Source organism: Heptranchias perlo, unplaced genomic scaffold (assembly GCF_035084215.1).
Source record: "Heptranchias perlo isolate sHepPer1 unplaced genomic scaffold, sHepPer1.hap1 HAP1_SCAFFOLD_792, whole genome shotgun sequence".
In the NCBI taxonomy this organism is placed as follows: domain Eukaryota; kingdom Metazoa; phylum Chordata; class Chondrichthyes; order Hexanchiformes; family Hexanchidae; genus Heptranchias; species Heptranchias perlo.
In genome coordinates, this window is record NW_027139827.1 from 40525 (window position 1) to 46612 (window position 6088).

At 56.2% G+C, this 6088-nt stretch overlaps 1 pseudogene; it reads left to right on the plus strand.

The window, feature by feature from the left end:
* The first annotated feature begins 936 nt into the window (after window positions 1–936).
* LOC137319270 (G-protein coupled receptor 84-like) lies at window positions 937–3480 on the plus strand (annotated as a pseudogene).
* The last annotated feature ends 2608 nt before the right edge of the window (window positions 3481–6088 follow it).

Here is a 6088-nt window from a genome sequence, read left to right on the forward strand (position 1 = left end):
GGGAGTGAGGGGGAGAGTGGGATTAGACTGGGTGGGATATTAAAGGGTACGGGGAGCGAGGGGGAGAGTGGGTGGGATATTAAAGGGTACGGGGGAGCGAGGGGGGAGAGTGGGTGGGATATTAAAGGGTACGGGGAGCGAGGGGGAGAGTGGGATTAGACTGGGTGGGATATTAAAGGGTACGGGGAGTGAGGGGGAGAGTGGGTGGGATATTAAAGGGTACGGGGAGCGAGGGGGAGGGTGGGATTTGACCGGGTGGGATATTAAAGGGTACGGGGAGCGAGGGGGGAGAGTGGGTGGGATATTAAAGGGTACGGGGAGCGAGGGGGAGAGTGAGTGGGATATTAAAGGGTACGGGGAGCGAGGGGGAAGAGTGGGGTGGGATATTAAAGGGTACGGGGAGCGAGGGGGAGAGTGGGTGGGATATTAAAGGGTACGGGTAGCGAGGGGGAGAGTGGGTGGGATATTAAAGGGTACGGGGAGCGAGGGGGAAGAGTGGGGTGGGATATTAAAGGGTACGGGGAGCGAGGGGAGAGTGGGTGGGATATTAAAGGGTACGGGTAGCGAGGGGGAGAGTGGGTGGGATATTAAAGGGTACGGGGAGCGAGGGGGGAGAGTGGGTGGGATATTAAAGGGTACGGGGAGCGAGGGGGAGAGTGGGTGGGATATTAAAGGGTACGGGGAGCGAGGGGGAGAGTGGGTGGGATATTAAAGGGTACGGGGAGCGAGGGGGGAGCGCGGGGACGAAGACTCCATCCACCTCGCTGGTGTTGAGCCTGCCGATGCAGTTGGATCGTTGGATATTTCCCAATGCCCTCCCTCCATCTCTGACCAAACCGCTTCCTCGTCTCACTTCCTCAAACAAATACTTCCTTCCCCCTTCTCAACCGTTCTCTCCCGGTCCGTGGGACGGGACGCCCTCGCCCTCAGCCGCTGCGTTTGCTGGAGAGGGGGGGTTGGCGGCGGTGTAGAACGAGGAACCCTCGGCCCGAGATGGGTCCCAACTTGACCGCGTCCAACCTGACCTGCGACCCCTCGTTGACCGACTACCTGTACTTCGGGGCGCTGCTGGGGACGGCGGTGAGCGCCGTGGGGGACCGTGGGGAACGCCATGACGGTGCTGGCCTTCACCGTGGACCGGAAACTCAGGGACTAAGTTCAATCTTCTCATCCTCAACTTGACCCTGGCTGATCTTCTCTACTGCGCCTTCCTGCAGCCCATCACCATCGACACTTACGTCCACCTGGGCTGGAGGCAGGGGGACACCATGTGCCGGGTCTTTGGGCTCTTGCTCTTTGTGGCCAACTTGGTCTCCCATCTTCAACCTGGCCACCATCGCCCTCAGCCGCTACGTGCTGGTCTCAGACCCCAGGAGGTTCGACCGGGTCTACTCCAGGTACGCCATGCCCTTCTTCCTGGCCGGACCCTGGCTGGTGGCCGTGGGCCTCTTGACCCCCCTTCTGGAGCGTCTTCGAGTTCCAGCCGATCGTCTGCACCTGCAGCTTCCATCGCACGAGAGGACGGCCGTACACCACCGTCTTCCACGTCATCTCCTTTGGGCTGGGGCTGAGCTGCATCGGGCTCTTCTACCTCCTCATCCACCGCAAGATAAAGGCCGCCTCGCGGGCGCTGGAGGGGTACGGGATGCGGCGGCGGGGGGCGGCCCCGCTCCGCCGGGGGAGACGCTGACGCCGCCCGCCTCCCGGTCGGAGGCCGGGCGGGAGCCGTCCGGCTGCAGCGCCGGCCGGGAGAGCCGGGAGACGAGCGGGGAGGGCGGGCCGCCGCCCACGGAGGACTCGCCGCGGCGGGGACGCCGAGTCCAAGAGGGTGACGGCCATGTGTTTCGCCATGTTCCTGGTCTACCTGGCCTGCTACCTGCCCTTCTGCCTGGTGCACATGCTGGGGCGCAGAGTCAGCATACCGCCCGTGGCGCAGACCATCGCAGGCAACCTCACCTGGTTCAACAGCTGCCTGAACCCCATCCTCTACGCCGCCATGAACAGGCAGTTCAAGGACGCCTACCGGGCGGTACTGAGGTCAGCCGAAGGCCCCTTCAGGCGTTCGGGCTGTCGCACCTAGCGGGGAGGGGCTCCCGCTCTCCGACTGCCCCCTCCTCGCTCCCGGGCCGCGGGGCGTTTCGCAGTCGGGACCCCCCCCCCGGGAAAAGCCTTCTATCCGGCCGGGGTCGGTCGGTGACCGGGAGCTCTGGAATTCCCCGCCCCCCCGCCCCCCCCCACTCTCCCATCTCCCACCCTCCGTGAACTCGAGCTCGTCCGAAACTCCTGCTTGCCCCCCTCCTCCCCCCTCCCCGCCCCCCCCGCCGCCGCGTCCTGACTCGCACCGAGTCCCGCTCGCCCATCACCCCCCCTCCGCCTGCGCTCGCTGACCCACATCGGCCTCCCGGTCAGGCACCGCCTCGGTTTTAACGTTCTCCATCCTCCTGTCCAAATCCCCTCCATGGCCCTCGTTCCCTCTCCCTGTCTCTGCGACCTCCTCCTCCAGCCCCCTACGACCCTCCGAGATCTCTGCGCTCCTCCGATTCCGGCCTCTTGTCCATTCCCCCCCGCCCCCCCCCCCCCCCGATTCCCATCGCTCCCACCATTGGTGGCCGTGCCCCGAGCTCTGGATTCCCTCCCTAAACCTCTCCGCCTCTCTCTCTCTCTCTCTCTCCTCCTTTAAGACGCTCCTTAAAACCCACCTCTTTGACCGGGCTCTTGGTCACCTGCCCCTAATATCTCCTCGTGTGCCTCGATGTTAAATTTCTGCCTGATTTACGCCCCATGTGAAGGGCCCTGTATTATTATTGTTCTTATCATTCACTGAATTCACTTCCTTTTACTTTGTTGTGTTTCCAATCGAGCTGAGCTCTGTTTTATTTAAAAGCATCATTTTCCCACCAGCCCATTCGCAGACGATGAACCCCCAGTTCCCCGCGTCCTGTTTGCCCCCAGGAATTAGCACCTGGGGGTGAAGTTTAGCCCAGTTTCCTGCCTCCCCGCCCGTTAAATAGTTTCCGCTGCAAGAGGAGGTTCTTGGATTAACTCTGGGCGGTTCTGCCCACTATGGGGACAGCTGCAGTCATCTTGGGGACTTTTCAATATGAATATAAACACAGTATATATCTCTCCCCGTGTATCTCGCTGTCCCTCTCTCTCTCCCTGGGTCTCCCTCTCCCCGCGCCTCTCTCTCTCTCCCTGTCTCTGTCTCTCTCAACCTTTCTGCCTCCCTGTCTCTCTATCTCCCTCTGTCTGTCTCTCTCTCCCTCCCTGTCTCTCTCCCTCTCTGTCTCTCTCCCTCTCTGTCTCTCTCCCTCTCTGTCTCTCTCCCTCTCTGTCTCTCTCCCTCTCTGTCTCTCTCTCCCTCCCTGTCTCTCTCCCTCCCTGTCTCTCTCCCTCCCTGTCTCTCTCCCTCTCTGTCTCTCTCCCTCTCTGTCTCTCTCCCTCTCTGTCTCTCTCTATCTCTCACCCTCACACACTTTCACTCTGATCTCCCTTTATCCTGGTCCCCCTCTCTCTCTTTCTCACCCTCTCTTTCTGTCTCTCTCTCTCTCACACACACTTTCACTCTGTCTCTCTCTGTCTCTATCTCCCTCTCTCTGTCACTCTCTCTCCATCTCTCTCTGTGTCTCTCCCCCTCTCTCTGTCGCACTCTCTGGGTCTCTCTCTAAAACCTTCTCTCTCCCTCTGTTTCCCTGTCTCTCTCCATCTCGCTCTCTCTCTCTCTGTCTCTGTGTATGTCCCTGTCTCTCTCTCCCTCCCTCTCTCTCTCTGTCTCTCTCACCCTCCCTCTCCCTCTGTCTCTCTCCCTCCCTCTCTCTCTCTGTCTGTCTCTCTCTCCATCCCTCTCTCTCTGTCTGTCTCTCCCTCCCTCCCTCCCTCTCTCTCTCTCCCTCCCTCTCTCTTTCTGTCTCTCTCCCTCCCTCTCTCTCTGTCTCTCTCTCTCTGTCAGTCTCTCTCCCTCCCTCTCTCTCTGTCTCTCTCTCTGTCAGTCTCTCCATCTCTCTCCCTTTCTCTCTCTCTCTCCGTCTGTCTCGCTCTGTCTCTCCCTCTCTGTCTCTCCTTCTCTCTCTGTCAATGTCCCTCTGTCTCTTTATCTCTTTCTTTGTCATTCTCTATCTCTCTCTCTCTGTCTCTCTCCCTCGCTCACTTTCTCGCTCCATCTCTCTCCACAGCTCTTTCTTTCTCTCTCTCTCTCTGTCTCTCTACCTCTCTCACTTTCTCATTCTATCTCTCTCCACACCTCTTTCTCTCTCTCTATTGCCTGATGCAAACAACATAACAATAAACTCCAAGGCTCTTAATTTAACCTGAAAATGTTTTTAGTGTTTTAAATATTATTTGCATTAAAATGAATAGAAACAATGACTGAAGCCCACAGCTTTAGAGTGAGGTGGTGTGGGATATATCAGAGTGTTACAGTGAGGGGTGTGGGATATATCAGAGTGTTACAGTGAGGGGTGTGGGATATATCAGAGTGTTACAGTGAGGGGCGTGGGTATATCAGAGTGTTACAGTGAGGGGTGTGGGATATATCAGAGTGTTACAGTGAGGGGTGTGGGGTATATCAGAGTGTTACAGTGAGGGGTGTGGGATAAATCAGAGTGTTACAGTGAGGGGTGTGGGGTATATCAGAGTGTTACAGTGAGGGGTGTGGGATAAATCAGAGTGTTACAGTGAGGGGTGTGGGGTATATCAGAGTGTTACAGTGAGGGGTGTGGGATATATCAGAGTGTTACAGTGAGGGGTGTGGGGTATATCAGAGTGTTACAGTGAGGGGTGTGGGGTATATCAGTGTTACAGTGAGGGGTGTGGGATATATCAGAGTGTTACAGTGAGGGGTGCGGGATATATCAGAGTGTTACAGTGAGGGGTGTGGGATATATCAGAGTGTTACAGTGAGGGGTGTGGGGTATATCAGAGTGTTACAGTGAGGGGTGTAGGATATATCAGTGTTACAGTGAGGGGTGTGGGATATATCAGAGTGTTACAGTGAGGGGTGTGGGATATATCAGAGTGTTACAGTGAGGGGTGTGGGGTATATCAGAGTGTTACAGTGAGGGGTGTGGGGTATATCAGAGTGTTACAGTGAGGGGTGTGGGGTATATCAGAGTGTTACAGTGAGGGGTGTGGGGTATATCAGAGTGTTACAGTGAGGGGTGTGGGATATATCAGAGTGTTACAGTGAGGGGTGTGGGATATATCAGAGTGTTACAGTGAGGGGTGTGGGGTATATCAGAGTATTACAGTGAGGGGTGTGGGATATATCAGAGTGTTACAGTGAGGGGTGTGGGGTATATCAGAGTGTTACAGTGAGGGGTGTGGGATATATCAGAGTGTTACAGTGAGGGGTGTGGGATATATCAGGGTGTTACAGTGAGGGGTGTGGGATATATCAGAGTGTTACAGTGAGGGGTGTGGGATATATCAGAGTGTTACAGTGAGGGGTGTGGGGTATATCAGAGTGTTACAGTGAGGGGTGTGGGATATATCAGAGTGTTACAGTGAGGGGTGTGGGATATATCAGAGTGTTACAGTGAGGGGTGTGGGATATATCAGAGTGTTACAGTGAGGGGTGTGGGGTATATCAGAGTGTTACAGTGAGGGGTGTGGGATATATCAGAGTGTTACAGTGAGGGGTGTGGGGTATATCAGAGTGTTACAGTGAGGGGTGTGGGGTATATCAGTGTTACAGTGAGGGGTGTGGGATATATCAGAGTGTTACAGTGAGGGGTGTGGGATATATCAGAGTGTTACAGTGAGGGGTGTGGGGTATATCAGAGTGTTACAGTGAGGGGTGTGGGGTATATCAGAGTGTTACAGTGAGGGGTGTGGGGTATATCAGAGTGTTACAGTGAGGGGTGTGGGATATATCAGAGTGTTACAGTGAGGGGTGTGGGATATATCAGAGTGTTACAGTGAGGGGTGTGGGGTATATCAGTGTTACAGTGAGGGGTGTGGGGTTTTTCAGAGTGTTACAGTGAGGGGTGTGGGGTATTTCAGAGTGTTACAGTGAGGGGTGTGGGGTCTATCAGGGTGTTACGGTGGGGTTAATCTGCTGGTGTCGGTCTTGTTGTCAATTCTGCTCATA